At 34.7% G+C, this 16,778-nt stretch overlaps 1 protein-coding gene across 6 annotated transcripts in view; it reads left to right on the top strand.

The window, feature by feature from the left end:
• NFAT (nuclear factor of activated T cells 3) overlaps window positions 1–16,778 on the top strand; it is a 182,897-nt gene that overhangs the window by 71,969 nt on the left and 94,150 nt on the right. Inside the window, exon 1 of one of the 6 annotated variants that reach the window (XM_075356144.1) lies at window positions 14,564–14,680. The exons of the other annotated variants lie outside the window; for them this stretch is intronic. The gene's annotated coding sequence lies outside the window, so the exon portion shown is untranslated. Of the gene's footprint in view, window positions 1–14,563; window positions 14,681–16,778 lie in introns of those variants that run through there. 6 annotated transcript variants of the gene reach the window in all.

The raw sequence follows: 16,778 nt of genomic DNA, 5'->3' as shown, positions 1-16,778 counted from the left end.
AAAAAGGTGGCTGCTAATGGGAAGAACGCGTATGCCTGTATAGCTATAACCTCGTTTTCTGGATGCCCAATGGTCCGATGAGCAATTGACCGTCGTGCGAATCACGAGGGGTACGCTTGATGTCGTACTGGTGTCGGGATACTTCCAGCTTGGATGGAGTATCGACGACTTGCTGGCGAAGTTAGGTAGGATTCTGGACAGGCTCCCTGGGACCAGAGTGCTGGTTGCTGTGGACGCGAACGCCAAGTCTACCGCTTGCGGTTCATCACTCACTGACCCCGGAGGCGCTGGTCTCGAACAGTTAGTGAAAGCCAGAAATCTCTACATGATTAATTATGCGGAGCAGCCGCCACTTTCTCTTCCGAACTGGGAGAAAGTTACATAGACGTCATTTTTGTGACGGGCGACTTGCTTCGAGGTACAAGTAGTTGGATTATCAAGTCTGGCTGCGATAGGGTCCATCCATTCGCCAATGGATGGACTCGTAACAGGAGGTCAGTCCGCTGATCTGAGCTTGCCTGGAGCCGTCATGACCGCTGCTTCCGGGGGTCCGTCTGTTAGACGCAGTCGGAGGCCAACGAATAAGTGGTGGTCCTCTGACCTTAGCGTGCTGCGCGCGCGTCCGCTAGGAATAAATACCAGCGTCGCTCCCTAACGGGGATTATCGTCGACGACGTGTGCGTTGAGCTTCTGCGGATCTACCGGCGTGCCCGTAACGAGTATGTTCATGCTGTCAGGAAGCCAAACTCAAGTTTGGCAAGACTCGATGCGCGAGTTGCAGCGCAACCCCTGACAGCTCGCAAAGTCATGTTACAGGCCGAAACCATTGCACGTGCTGTCCAGTGTTCGGTGCGAGTTTGGTGGCCGGGACCACACTTTAACATCTGTGGTGACTTACCAGGCGTTCCTGGATACTCTGTTTCCTGATGTTCTGGAGGGTGATACACCAAAATTAACGATCAAAATTGGCGAAGGGGAGATCGGCGTCAAGGCGGGTGATACACCATTCTCTGGCATGCGGACTGTGGATCCCGCATATATAGACAGAGTGGTTTCTCGAATGGCACTGAGGAAGGCACCTGGGATTGACCAGCTTAACCCGGATATATTTTACCATCTGTTGCCTGTCATACTCTTATGACAGGCAAGCCTCTTATGAGCGGCTCCTCTTATGAGGAGCCGCTTGGCAGACTTCTCGGGGTGCGTAAGCTGGGGCTGCTTTCCGGCTTGCTGGAAGGTGACTTTGGTGAGAGTGCTCTTAAAATCTGGAAAGGATCCTAGTGAGGTCAGTATTTATCGATCCATCAACCTCTTGCCGGTCACCGGTCACCGGCTGGAAAGGCTAGTTGTGGAACAGCTCTGGAAAAGCTTCGATATGAACTGTTTTCTAAATCGAGGCCAGTACGGCTTCATGAAAATGGTTGGCACCGAGGATTGCATCTTAAATGCTCTTACCGAGGTGGAAAGCGCCGACTGCAAATATGTTTTGGCAATTTTTATTGACATAGAAGCAGCATTTCCTTTCTTGTGTTCTGTCCTCTATGAGTTGGAACGCCGCAATGTTCCCGTAGCCCTGCAGGCCGCAGTAAGAGATTATTTGTCTAATCGCTCGGCTCTGTTTAAAGACGCGCACCTAGTTGTGAAAAAATCCGTCACTAGGGGAAGCCCGCAGGGTTCCGTTCTCTGTCCTCTGCTGTGGAATCTGATTTTTGATGGATTTCTGGGATTGGCATTCTAGGATTGACATCGGCTTTCGCCGATGACTGTCTGTTAGTTCGTAGTAATTCACGACCACAGCTAGAAAGTATAGCGCAGCAGGTGGCTTTGTCAACCACGGAGGGCGGGATTGACATGCAAAATTTAAAGTTTTCTGTGCCCAAGAAGTATATGCTTCTCAAGGGGTAGATAAATAAAGGGTGCAGTCGTAGCGCCCCATATTAAATATAAAGGCTGTGTAATCAGCCGAGTGAGGGTTCATAAGTACCTAGATGTTTTGTTCGATGAGAAGTTGTTTAGTAACCGCATTAAGCAAGTAGCGGCGGACGCCGGCTCAGTGATGCACAAACTTAGAAGGATTGCTCGGAAAGACTATGGTTTGTCGGGCCGTCAAATATGCACGGTGTACCGAGGTTTCTTTGAGAGCATGACCGGTTACGCGGCGCCCGTTTGGGCGCATAGGTTGGATATGAATAGAGCACAACTTCAAAATTTAAGGAGTGCCCAGCGTAGAGCCTGGATAGTATGCACTGGTGTTTTTAAAACGACCTCCTTTGAGGCTACTACCGTATTGGGAAAGGCTCTCCCAGTCGATTTAGTGGTGAAAGTTCAGGCAGCCATGTGTAAGTTGTGAAGAGGTCGGGAGGTCGAGGCATTTGGGATGCGGTTTCGGGCTGGGCCAGTACCGGAACGGTGATCTCAATGCACCGGATCTAAATTTCGTTCAGTTGCCCATCTCCCGTCTACGGAAGAAGCTATGGAGCCTCGCGATGGATGCATGACAGCTGGAATGGCACGCCACGACTAACGGAAGATCCTTGTATAAATTTATACAAGGGATAAATTATACAAGGTATAAATTTATACAAGGGATGGGGGGGATAGTATGCCTCAAGTTCGTTTTTATGGGCAACTGGTGCCCAGGTGCTCACCAACCATTTGAATTTAAACCAATATCTGTTTCGGTTCCGCCTGGCGGCTGATGAGTTGTGCGTCTGCGGGGAGGTCCAGTCAAATGAGCATATGATGTTAGATTGCCCTGCTCTTGGGGTGGCCAGAGACCGGGCCACCCGGGAACTTAGAGGTCGAGGGCAAAAACTGGCCGCTCACAAACTGCGAATCAGTGTGGCAAGAGCCGCATTGTCGGACCGTATGGGAGTTCGTCGATGCGGCTGCGTTGTTCAACCGACATCGGTAATTTATTTAAGGGTATAAGACTCCTACCGTACTGCTGTGGAAAGCTAATCCAGAGATATTGGCTGGCCACCAGCCACTTAAAGCTCCAAGCGCTTTAATATGCTGGACAGGTGACTGAAAATTGCTGTCTTTTAATATAATAACGAGGGGTGCGCCTCCCCGGTTTTGGTTTTAGTCTTACGACAAGTGAGCGGTTGGGACACGTTAGCCGGTGGTGTATGGCACCGCGCTTAATCCGCTCACGCTGTTAGGTAAGCTCATTAGGAGCTATTAGATTATTGGTCGCTAAACTGTTGAGGTACATTAGCCGTTTTTGGAACTGACATTTGGTCATATGCTCTAGGGCGACCGAACGGGGAGGTGGCGGGAGAAATGCCTGTATAGCTGCAAACTGAGGACATTTCAACATTTATTATTATAAAATTACTGTAAGATATGAAATTATATAATATTTATTACTTTAATTTATTAAAGTTTTTTTATATATTGGCTTCCATTATGTATTTTTTCCAAATGGATTGCGTAATTTTTCTCTTATCCTATGTGTTATCGTTAACTTTGATTATTTAACGTTGCTTTTGGGAATCAAAGATAGATCCGACTATGAAGTTGAATTTAAATTATTGCGACGTTTGCAATGGCAGATATGCTTACCTCGGATAAACGCACTCGTGTAAATTCTTGTGCGTTAGCTTCCGGCTTTGTAAACCGATAGTGACATTTGATTTCAACTGTTCTTGTAATGTATGTGTGTGGTGTGTGCTGTATATATGTGTATATATAATACAAAACATATCATTTTTAATGAGTAGTAAATGTTACGGCTAGGTTGTTACACATATAAAATTTATAAACAAAAATTAATAAACAAATTGGTGATCACTGAAGAACTGTAATGATACCCACTTCATTTTTTGTTAAGTATACCCTTAAATAATATTTAAATTTCTATTCTTACAAGTATATCTACATTGTAAAAGTCGATCATTCTCTCTCTCTCTCTCAAATCTTTTTTTTTATGCCGATATTGTTGGTCTTCATTTGTGTCCTTAACTTAATTCATGATTTATATAAAATGAATAATAATAATAGAGTAAATAAAATATCGTTGTTTTTTTTTTCAATTGTTTGATCTGTTTCCGATGTGAACAATTAAACACGAAGAAATGGTCGCTTTTAATAAGATAGAAATTCTTTTTCTCTCTTCTCTTTCCCTTCTTGTTCATTCCTGAATTCTATAAAATCGTCTAACTATCCTCTTTACCACTTCTCCACGACTAATCTTTGTACCCCTTCACCCCGTGACATTTCTGATATCCCGGTCATATAGTGCACGTGTCAAGTTTTGTTTACGTTTTAATTTTGCTAAAATAATATTTTGTTACCTTCAGTTTATTCTGTATTTACTTATTTTTACCTTAAGTATTTCTAAGGACAAACATTTTATTTTTTTTAATATAAATAATTGTTTTTAGAGTAATTTTATATTATGTAAGATTACGAGTCTAATATCAAAATTTCTTGTATCAGTTATTAAATATAAAAATGTAATGATTGAGCTCGAAAAACGTACTCTTTATTTTATGTAGCAAATGGCATTCCATTATAGAATGTTGGCAGTTACATTCTACACAAAGAAATCTGAAGCCTGGCTTTAAATTCCTGAGAGTATGTAATCATTGTTAGCTTCCAGCTTTGTAAACCGATAGTGCTGTTATTTAATCGTATTGCTTGTCGATACATATTTATAAAAATTTTTGAAATGTATTTTCAAGTATAAAACATTACACTTCGAAGGTGATAATCTTGCTTTTTTTAAATATAAGTTTTATATTTTGTGAAGTTTCATACTTTTAGTCCAAAGTGTGGAGAACAAATTTTTTCGTCAGCACTTAACGATATAGTTGAATAAATGTATCATTATTATATTAATAAAAACAAAATTAGAATAAATTTTGGCGGACTCGAAAGGTTTATTGTATTGAGTGAAAGAAATAAAAATTTAAAGAGTGTATTTTAGAACGCTGATCGGGTATTCCAACTCATAACAAACAATACAGTCAATTTTGTACATCTGATCCTAGACGCTGAAATATTAGATATCTGAGCTGTGTTCTGGCTAAAGTTAGCTACCAGTAACAGACAGTATGATAATTTTCATCCTACAGTCTTTATGTAAAATATTTGAATGGACGAGCAAAAAAAAAGAAACAAACCATCTCTCAAGTTGCGAGCACGAAGCTGTTCTTGGTGAGGGTTTTTAGCAGTTTAATTTTACGCGTGAAACTAAGCTTAACTGCGGTTACAATTTTTCCTCCTGATTTCAGTGTTGTTTCGGTTCTGCTCAGTTCTGTTCTCTTTTTATATACTATTAACGTAGTTTAATTGAATGGAACTTATTTATTCCGTTAAATTCGTTGTTAAATAATTTACTGTCGTTCGAACTTCGTTGTTCTGGCTTTATACAGAATGTTCAACTTAAAAGACATTACGTAGTTTAGCTTATAAATAACAGTTTATTGACAAAACTTACATAATAATTTAAAGGTGTTGAAAATTACGTCCATCCACTTTTATGCACTCAACACATTTAACCACGTTCCTGGGTACTGTTGTCAGCTATACCAGGTCTATTTTGTGACACTCATCGGTAATGTTTGTCTTCAATTCCTGCAGGATGTGGTGGGATTGCTCCTTCAAACAATTTATTTTGATTAACCCCACAGAAAGAAGCCAGACTAGTCAATCACGGAATCTTGGTGGCCACAATCCTTTAGAAATGATTCTTCCACCGAAAAAATCCTATAGTATCTCCATAATAGAGCGAACTTTACGACAAATGGCGCTTTCTTGTTGCAAGCAGCAGTCACGCTCATCCTCTTGCAGTAAGGCTGTAAACTGTTGGCTAATATCTACGGAAACGGCAGCATCCACAGTTTTTTTGTTTTTTTTTTTTTCAAAAAAAAGGGTCCTATTATTCGTCCCTTTGAAACCGCACACCAGACATCTATTTTTGGGTATAGGGGAGATTCAAAGAAATTGCGCGGGTTTTCTGTATTCCAGGTCCAGTTGTCCTAACTATTAACATGCCCACAGGTAAAACCACGCTTAATCTGTGAAAAACACGTGGATTTAAAATGCTAGTGTTGCCACTAATGAAGTTACTGAACCGTTGATAGTAGTAAACCCTTTTAGCGTAATTAGCATCAGATAGTTCATAGAAAACCTGCATTCGTTATGGATAACATTTCAGCATTCTCCTCTGAGAATAAAATGTGGTTCAGCCCACTCTTTTAGCAACGCGGGCTGATGCTAGTGAATGCTCTTTTTCCGGCTTAGTCTCCGCAAAGATTTATGAGAAGATGTAACTGACGCTTTAATTTCCTGTACGAGCTGGGTCGTTTAAACTGAGCTGTGTTGGGCAGATTTCTAGTCTAACACCGAACCTGTTCACGGAATTTTTAACTAACTTTTGAATAGCACTTTTCATTGGTGCTTCCTTTTCAAATTTCCTCTGAACGTTTGCCGACACACAACCTGAGATTCCGTCTCTAAATAAGTTGTGCCGTTAACTGCATTTTAAAAAACAACACACGATTACGCAGCCTTGTTCAAAAGCCAATGCTCGACACAGACTGGCGATACTAAAATGTGCAGACAATAAACAGTTCTCACTCCATTGTCAGTACCAATATCTTCCATATTCTTTTACCCATCTCACACCAATATATGCATTTTAACAAAAATATGCATTTAGTATAAACTGCCGGCTGATGGAGCTTCTTTTAAATTTAACATCCTGAATGTTCGCTATAAATCCTCGCTTTTATTGCTTATTTTTTCTGTAAAATAGTTTTTGAATATCTGAATTTGTCTCTTTTTTAGGTTAGGAACGGTTAAAAAAATAATATATAGTATTTTGTTAAACTTGTTCAAATATGATAATAAAGTTATTGGAGTGTTAACGAAATTGTTTGTGAAAAGGAGTTTAATAATTGAATGGAAATGAAATCGAGTAAAATTTAAAAAAAATATATTTAACTTTTAATCGCATTTTTATTTTTACTCTTAAATAATTTGAAAAATATCTGTTTCAATTTATTCCTCCTCCTATGTTTTGCTACAATTAACAAATTATTTGGATATTAAAATTCAGTTAAAAAATCCGACAATAATTTTATTCGCCGTCAGAAAACGGTCGAAATTTTTATTTTAATTTCTAATGTTGGACGAATATAATAATAACATTGTTTTACACCGTTTTGATCTCTGCCCCAAAGTCTTCTCCAAAAATATTAAACTACAAAAATTCAGCGTTCCTGAGAGGGATTGTCTGATAATTTTTTTAACTCATCTATATCCTAAATCATTATTAAATATACGGGTGTCAGCCGGCGTTAGTCAGTTGTTTCAGATCTTTCTATTTTCCCGTACAACGACATTGATACGTTGTTATTTATATATTTAGCTCGCAGGAATTTCAGCCGTGAAACGACTATAATCTTGAAAATTTGGATTCTCATTTCGTCTAAATTAAATGTATGTAATCTAAAAATTAATGATTATTGAATTTGTTACATAACAGATTAATTTCTTATATGTATTTGTCCTTTTGTTTTATCATTATTTTTTCTTCCTAATTGATTGTGCTATTATGTGGATTTTTCTTTATTCCTTATTAGACTTTTAACGAGTTAAAAGTACGTAATAATAGTAACTTAAAGGTTTTTTAATGATAATTATAATATAGCCCGTCGATAAATTCACTATTAATTAGTTGTTTGTGATTAGTATTCAGTATGCTTAAATCGCTTATCTGGCTGCCCTTTGAGGTTTAATGGTAAAGTTAACTGATGAATTTTTACTAGGATAATTTATAATCACACATATATATTCTTAAAACAGATTTAAGAATATATATGTGAAAACACGTATATATACGAGAAAACTTACTGAATAACAATAATTTGTTATTCTGGTATGTAGAAAGAAATAATGAATATCAATGGCTCGCAAAGTGTAGTAGCCTGTTAGTACTATTTTCATTCTTTTTTTTTTTTAATTTAAATTCAACCTTCCAAAGATGTTAATTGATGATAATGGATATGGCGACAGTATATCTGTCGCTCATTCTCTGTAAATTAACATTCGTACCAGTTTCATAAAGTGTGTCTATGTTGTTTATGAAATAACTATCGTTTGTTTATTATCTAGGGATCATTGTCCAGTCTATGCCTGTTATATATCGTTACCGTGGTTTGGTGTGTGATGGTTGAATTAAAATCGAACTCCACGATGCTTTGATCACGTGTTTTATACTTACTTTTTCTGATTTCTTCCGATTTTAATTTCATAATTATACTATAAACTATACATTACAATATCTATTTTATTTAATATTTTCAGCATAAATAAGTATAACTTGATTGATTTTTTAAAAATTCACGATTTTTTTTTTGGATTCTGAGAAATAAAATCCGTGATATAAGAAAGATAAAATCTATTCTAATTAAAATAGTTTTAGTAGCGTAAAAAGAATTCATGAACCGTCTGAAAACTCAATATTATTGTAATTTAACTTCAAATTGTGGTAGCTATACGGTTTTTTTTTTTTAATAAACTAAACTTATGTCCTTAAAATTTAACATATTTCATACCTGGACTTCTTTAAGAATGGTATTCTGAAACATAAAGGATGCGAAACAGTGGTTATGCCTTGTCAGATGAAGTTGAGTTTCTATAGCTTCCCAACGGATGGGTAAAATTCATTTTGATATACTAATTTTATAATTTTGTAATAGATTTACCGTTAACAGCCGTAACAGAACTTTGTAGAAAATCAGGTTGAGATCTTTCTAATGACTCGCAACTGTTTTTCTTGACACGGCTGCCTTGTAAAACCCTTTCTTTCACACTACGGTAAAATTCATTCTGTGTTATATATTGGCTTTTGTAGTTCGTTAACCAAATACTTATTTAAGTTTCGGGTTAATTTTTTTGGGTAGGAACGATGTAATTGTGGAAATTCGTTCTTGATATCATAAGACCGATTATTTTTCATTTTTAGCCAGAAATTGTAAGTTATTTCGTCGTTATTGTGTTTCTAGATAGCTCAAGCCATCATTACTAATTTTAGTTTATTTATTTCTACGGAATGTGATCAATCTTGCAATTACGATATTTCCGATGCGAAATTACAGAGATCTCTCTCCGCTCTCCGAATTATCGAACTCAAGTCGGGACACGTTTTTTGAATTTTTTTTTGCCGATTTAGATGTCGGTTAACAGTGTTATCGTATTAATAAAATAAGTTTTCAATTGTTTCTACTCGTATAAATAAATCGATATTACAGAAATACTGGCTAAACGTTTAATCGGTACGTTAAACTTTTTAATTTACTTGCCAAATTATAACCTTTACCAAAATAAGGTTATTTTTCTTTGTCACAGCCGTTATTTTAATTAAGTAGAAGTCAGCTCCTGCATTGACGACTGCATTAAGAGTTTCCGGAATCATATACATTGATTTTAACTGCCTCTCACGTGCTTTAATCGATGTATCAGGCGTTACCCAGTTGCTAAACATTTAATAGTTTACAACGTAGTTTTGTTTTCCTATAAAATATAAACTACGTATTTCTGATGATTTTTTTTTTAATTTTCTTAATATATTACTTAAGGATGAACGTACTTACATCTATGCTTTGAATGGAACAAAGTACTGTAGTATTGTTACAGTTAAAATTGGAAACTTACGATAAGACTTGACCAATTCAAGAAAATATATTTTTGCTTCATTAATAATTTATTGTAATTAGTAGTCAGATTCTTATTTCAAATAGAAGTTAAAATGAATAAAATTATTCAAATGTACACTAGTTTTTTTTTTTCAGAATTAATATCTTTCTTTCGAATCCTTGCCGGATTTTATGCATTTATGAAATGCTATTTTTTAATTTTTGAACAAAACTTATATAGATAAATTTATCTATAGATAAATTTTATTAATAAAAAGGCCAGTCGCAATGTTCTTAAAATCCTGGTTCGACATTATTAGATATCAAAGTACTGTCATTATCGCCAGTTACTGTTCCTTCCAATAGAAACGGATTACTCCAGAAAAAACATACTTCTTTTAACATACAACTCCAGTTGTTCTAGTTGTGTGAAGCACAGTAAGTTCTGTTGTGCCTGTTTACATAAAAAGTAAGGCAAAATGATTGCTTCATCAGATCAAAGATCTTGCGAAATAATAAATAAATCAGTCTCGCTTATCAAAACCATTTTCAGGTAAACATGAACTTATTGCAGATGTAATATTTAAATTTAGATGATTCAACGGTCTTGCATAGTGGACTTTTTCGTATATTCTAAATTTTCATAATTGAATTACTTGGGATCTGAACGAACACAACAGCTAAAATTTTCTTGCATTATAGGTTTTTTTAGGCCATCTTTTTCTTGATGACATGAGGCCATCGGTATGATCTTTAGAATTCTTAATGTAATAAAATACTTTCCCTCTAGACGTCATAACTCTATCGTAATTACTTTAATTATCTCGTAATTATCTTTATTCTGTGACAGTATTAATGCCATTCTTATTAAGGTTTTCGCTATAAATACCTGTTCTTCGTAATCGGTTTGCTAAATTCACGTAGCAGATTAAATTTAATTTAGATGTTTTGAGCTCTGGAATACTAGTTAAATCTGTTCTTATAACAGCTATTTGCTGATTAATCAATCTTTAATAATAAATAGTGCTGCCTACATTTTGAATTGAAGTTATTCTATTATTTAAACAGCGCAAAATAAAAGCTGCCAGTTTTCAGAATGATTCTTATTAATCCATTAGTCGTATTTCATCTTTCATCTGTTAAACAAAAATAGATCAAATAACAGATCAATAATAAGAACGTAACTAATGGACCATTTTATTGGCATAATGGACCTATCGGATTAAGTTGCATTTGATAACATTGTGAAACATTCTCTTAATTAAACTGCTTTCTTTGTTTTCACATGTTTAATAAATGATTATTTTGTCTCCTCTATAAATATATACATATATACATTATTATTATTATTATTTTTCCTCTATAAAAATATATATTATAATTATTATTAAATAAACATAAAAATTGTTTGTCTTATTTTAGTTTCTGTGAGAAACATACGATTGTAGCGTGATCAGGGATGTATATTAATTACTTACTATTTTACTATTTTGCGTATTAATATAAAATAATTTGAATATAGACTCGCGTTTGCATTTTCCTTTTACGGATTTTACATTTTATGTAGTGCCCTTTTTTTACAGTAGCACAAAATCAACTTTATTACGTATTTGTGAACCATTTCTCGAATTGGTGTTGATTTAACTTACATGTCTCATATTTTGCTACTGCTGCTGTGTTTTTATTAGGAATTCAAATTTTCAAATTGGAAACTGTTGAATTATTCGCAAGAAAGAAAAATTTGCAGTATTAAGTATCAGTTTCTTGTCAATAGTTATCAGAGTACGACCGTAATAAATATCGACAAATGACAAATCTTCAAGAGAATATTTTTAGAATGTATTTTGTATATTTGCATTCATCAAGGAGCAAAGTTGGCTGATCTTTGCCGCAACTTGTGTACGGTATTCAGTCGTGAACTACGCAATTGACAGTGAAAGTAAGGAAGGTTTAATTTCTGCCGTTCAGTTTTGACCCGTCCAGTGGCAGCAATATCAATCCACCGGGTTGGTCTAGTGGTGAACGCGTCTTCCCAAGTCAGCTGATTTGGAAGTCGAGAGTTCCAGCGTTCAAGTCCTAGTAAAGTCGGTTATTTTTACGCGGATTTGAATACTAGATCGTGGATACCGGTGTTCTTTGGTGGTTGGGTATCAAATGGCCCACACATCTCAGGAATGGTTGAACTGAGACTGTACAAGACTATACTTCATTTACACTCGTACATATCATCCTCATTCATTCTCTGAAGTAATATCTGAACGATAATTACCGGAGGCTAAATAGGAAAAAGAAAAAGAAGTGGCAACAATATCAAAATGATTTCAAAACAGTTTGTAATAGATAAATAATCTAATGAAATAGAAAAGAGGTTTGTAATTTCTAACTGTTAGGTTGGTTAATTATTCTTGTTTTACTTTAATTCATAAAGTATTAGAATGTACGGTAAACAGAATGTTACCGTCATAAAAATGTTAAAATGTACAGTAAGCAGAATATAAATAAAATTATAAAATGTTCAATTCATTTATTAAGCGTTAAGTCGTTCTTCATACAGTTATTTGCATTTTCTAAATTTCGGTCTATTTCTGGATTCGATTTTCATTTTTTCTGGTAACGCTTCAAAGCTGTAGCTCTAATAATTATCTTTTTTGTATAGTGTACTCGGTTAAAACACTCGTCTGGAATTCTTTGACGATTGCGGTACGGATTATATGTTTTAAAAGTTAAAAGATTTATTAACGAATGATGAACGGTTGTGTTAACGATTTAGGAAGCTCAGGATCGGCTTTATTCGATGAACACTTAGTCTCTAGATCGGACTTTTTGTACGATTAACTGTTACGGAAAGAGAATCCCCAGACGAGTTATACGTAGATAAAACGTCCGCTACCGAACTCCACCCGCATCCGTAGCACTGATCCTAAAGGCTTCTAACCGCTAAAACTCAGGAAGGGAATACACCTGGGGAAAAAGGTCGAAGATGAGGAAGGGAGTGACTTATCAGAAGGATGATCTATATACGGAAGAAACGAAACGTACAAATATATTCAAAAGAGTACTTATCGAGGCCTTCTTGATGGTGGTTGCTGATCTCTGTATTTCTTTAGCAGAGCAGGGAATAATTTGTAAACGGGATGGGAACAGCAACTTGCGGAATCAAGAGTTTGTGAATCGTGTTAGGTGAACTTCTTACGTTTTTTGATTAAACACAAAAGAAAAATCAGTAACCGACTTTTAGGGTATTTCTACTTGGTTTCCATTATGCAGTTACCTCACAAACCTATTTAATAAAATTGTACGTTTTACGAGCTCTTTCATTGATTTCTTCATAAGGACTATGATGACTTCCATCACGAATTCAGTTTTTTAGTTTAGTCAATTAATATTCACAGACACCGTTGATCCAACTGATTTCACACTGTTATTCATTTTTTTGACAATCTATCCTTAAGTATTAAAATTTTAAAATGTTTTTTTTTTAATCGTTATTATTGAGCGACTAAGTTACTGATTTAACTTGTTTGCTCATATTTTATTGTTTGTTATTATTTCGAAAAACATATATTAATAACCCAAACCGGTCTTATCCGCGGTAATAATTATTTCTATAAATGTTATTTTTATTTTCTTATCTAATTTACATTGCATTTTAATTATAGTGGGCTAATGATTTTGATAATAAAGTTAATTGAATTTAATTATTGATTGTTTTAGTATAAAATGTTTTGTTTTAATCTATTTATAGTCTGGTTGTAGTGATTATAAAATAATTTGTATTCCTTAGACCGCTACTCGTTTATGAGGTCATTTGATAATTCTAAGTTACGTGTAATAAAAGATCGTATGTCTTGCAACGTGCGTTCCAATTGACCACATTTATTTATTGTTATCTGTATAATTATTATTTACTTCGTGACTGTGTGATATTATCCATCGCTTACTATTAGTTTTCAGTTTTTAACGATTGTTTTGACTCGATGTTTGTACAATAAACACAGTAGAACCTCATTATTTTGGTTGTTCGTTGTTTAAGAATACAATTTAAAAGGAACGACAAAAGAATGCAGTGCATTTTGTAACATTTAATTACTTACATTATGAATTATTTTTCGGTACTTTTGAACAGAGATACCGTGTGAGTCTACGACCTTGATTTTTCGATCGAGTTTAAATGATGATGCGTTTTTAAAATCCTTGAATACATTTCAACTTCACAGAATGTAAAAAATATTGCCCGCGTCTGCGCATCTTACGTATCTACATGAAAATGTGACCCTTTGGGGCCTAATAGGTTGAGAATTAGTTAATCCATTTAAATTAGTTTTTTAACTGATATTCTTCTTATTAGTACCGTTATCGTAACAGGTAATTCAGTAAGATGTCCTTTTTTTCTGATCCAAGAATTCTTTTTATGTATTAAATTCCTTCGGTAAGATTTTCATACGCGATTTTTACGAGGAAAATCAAGTATTGATACGTGGATTTTTTTTGACATCCTAGTTAACAAAGGCTTTTCTTTTAAAGGTAATTATAATTTTAACGAAAATAGTTCCACTTTGGGATTACCATTCGTTGAATGTTAAAATTTGGCTCACATTTTAATAGGTAGTATTTCTCTTATCTTTTATTTCTTGGTAATGTGCGTAATTTATATATATATATATAAAAAAAACTTTCAGACTTTGTTATTTGATTATTAATATTTATTTAATGTATCTTCTCTTATTACTTAGATAATGAGGTAATTAATTTATCTTATTTTACTCGTAATAAATACTAAATGTTCACAGTTAAAAATATTTATTACCTTGCAGTTTGTTTTTCTGATGTTCAACAGATGTTTCAGAGTGTGGATGTCAACATTCTGTTGCAGAAAACATTTCACAGAGTAGGCTGTGTGCATGAACTAGGATAAAAATGAATCGTGTACGTAAGAAAAATTTGTTACCAATTATATGGATTCAACCAGCGTATATTAATACTCGTATATTTTATAATAATTCGCCGAATTTTTTTGTACGTCCTTATTTGTAAGTAATATATTCGTTTTTATGAAAAAAGATATGTACGTATTAATTTTTGTTTACCGTGGGAGTAAAAAGAAGCTTTAGTTATATTTATTTATTAATCTTTTATAATTAATTTTAAGTAGTTATTTGCTCCGGTAAAATTAGAAATCAAAGATTACATCAGTATTGCATATAAACCTAAATCTAGAATTTGCTAATTTTAGCGTAAACATCGGAAAAAATATCCGACATCTGAATTTGTTCTAAATATATTTTCTAGAAGCCTATTATTACTTTATGAAGCCTATTTCAAATTTATGATTTTTGTAACGGTTTTCGAACTGTTCCTGAACAATAGGATGAAACATGGAGATGCTATTTCGTCACGTAGGTTATTTGTACTATTTGTAATCTTTCTCTTTGGATAATTACTTTTCGAGTACAGAACTATACTTATTTCTCAAAAAAAAAAAAAAATAATTGGAAATTAATTCCATAGTTTGTTTTTTACTATTTTCTATTGATCTGCTCATAACTTTATTGCATTCGGATTGTCTTTTATCTTTGTATCTTTTTCAAGCAAAAAGATTATGATTACTAAGCTACATAAAAGGCGTAAATGCGAAGAAATTAAAGACTTTGATTAACCGATAAGCACAATATCTCAATAGTTTCGCTTTTAGTGCGGTTAACGAATTAGAAACTGTATTCCTTGGTGGTCCTTAAAACAGAGCTCCTTCTTCCACTAAAACACACGAATACTAGAATGTAGCGACTCGAACAGATCTAACAATATTAACACGGATGCAGTACACACTTGGCTAAAGCCCGTAGAATATTATGGGAAAAAAGATACGAAGGACAGCGGAAAGAAGTAAAAGTGCCGTGGAACGATGAAACGAGACAAGCAAAACTTTCCAAAGGAGTGCTTCAAGACCACCACTCCTTGCAGTTAGTGTCAGTACTGTCCGTAATTCCTCAGTATCGTGGTATTTTCGTCACAACAAATCTCTGTTCCTCCAGTTTTTAAAGACCGTCTGAGAACAACCTCAGTGGTTTTTTTTTTTTAAAGAAAGCCATCGTCTATCCTTAGAATTTTTTGCTTGTGGAATTTTGTAAGTGTGAAAAACTAAAAGCGAGATTTATGTACGATGACAATTTTAGCGCCAACTAAGGCTTATAATTTTTAGGCTCGCTTATCAGATGTTGGTCTCCTAGTAAGTTTTCATATTTTTATTTTAGAAGAAATTAAGAGTCTCGTCTTTACCGATTCAGTCATGTAGCTTATTGTGCAAACACCTGACAGAAAATTTCCGATCTACTGTTTCAAAACACAAAAACGCGGTTATAAATCTGTTCCTCGGCCAGATTTCCTCGACAGATTCCCCCAGGGTCATCCCCCTCACTACAGTTCATTTCAAAGACGGTGGTTCCCCGTAGTAAATCGAGGATACAGAGATTGTTGTCCCACCTTCTTCCGTTTAAACATAGCAGGATCTGACTTACACCCGCAGAACATAGAGTGGAAAGAATGGCTCAAGGAAAAGAAAGGAAGGAGTTATTTGGTGAATAATGACAGGATGACAGTCGTCTTTTCATAAGGATCCGCAGTACGAACAAAACATCCCATCCATAGAATGGATAAGTGTTCCCTCTGGATAGCTGATTTCATTCCGCCCTAACTCCTTGAATAAGTTTGCCATTTTTACCTTGGATGGGTGCAGTCGATTTAAGAAAACACCGATTTTCAGGTTACATAGTATTTTTATCGTTTACGACTCATTTGATTGTAGGGAAGCGAAAATGTTTTGGTAATTAAGAGTTTTTTGAACCACGAAATAAATTTGATTTTAAAAATGTTGAAATTTTTGAGATCCCTGTTTTTGTTTGCAATAATTTTTTTCGGTGTAACGCCCAATCAGAAATATTTTTACTAAGTTTGCGTTTTATAAGTCGAAAAGTTACTCCTTTTTCTTACAATTAGAGAACATAAACATCAATGGATAAAAGATTCCATAATATTTTTATGTGCTAGGAATAAGACTTTGATTAGTTACACCTGAACAGTTAATTTTTAATTAATTTCATCAAAGATGTGCTATTTAATTTAAATAATTAT

This window comes from Lycorma delicatula, chromosome 2 (assembly GCF_047948215.1).
Source record: "Lycorma delicatula isolate Av1 chromosome 2, ASM4794821v1, whole genome shotgun sequence".
In the NCBI taxonomy this organism is placed as follows: domain Eukaryota; kingdom Metazoa; phylum Arthropoda; class Insecta; order Hemiptera; family Fulgoridae; genus Lycorma; species Lycorma delicatula.
This window is presented reverse-complemented; position numbering and strand designations above follow the sequence as displayed.